This window comes from Mastomys coucha, unplaced genomic scaffold (genome assembly GCF_008632895.1).
Source record: "Mastomys coucha isolate ucsf_1 unplaced genomic scaffold, UCSF_Mcou_1 pScaffold21, whole genome shotgun sequence".
Lineage (NCBI taxonomy): Eukaryota > Metazoa > Chordata > Mammalia > Rodentia > Muridae > Mastomys > Mastomys coucha.
The window spans coordinates 185,674,795-185,675,307 of NW_022196904.1; positions in this window are offsets into that span (position 1 = coordinate 185,674,795).

The following is a 513-nucleotide window of genomic DNA, read 5'->3' on the forward strand; positions in this document are numbered from 1 at the left end:
CCCTAAGAATTTCATAAATTCATTGTTTTTAATAGCTGAGTAGTATTCCACTGTGTAGATGTACCACATTTTCTGTATTCATTCCTCTGTTGAGGGATATCTGGGATGTTTCCAGTTTCTGACTATTATAAATAAGGCTGCTATGAACATAGTAGAACATGTGTCCTTATTACATGTTGGAGCATCTTCTCGGTATATGCCCAGGAGTGGTATAACTGGGTCCTCTGGTAGTACTATGTCCTATTTCCAGAGGAACTGCCAAACTGATTTCCAGAGTGATTGTACCAGCTTGCAATCCCACCAGCAATGTAGGAGTGTTCCTCTTTCTCCACAACCTCTCCAGCATCTGCTGTCACCTGAGTTTTTGATCTTAGCCATTCTGACTGGTGTAAGGTGGAATCTCAGGGTTGTTTTGATTTGCATTTTCCTGATGACTAAGGATGATGAACATTTCTTTAGGTGCTTCTCAGCCATTCTGTATTCCTCAGTTGAGAATTCTTTGTTTAGCTCTGT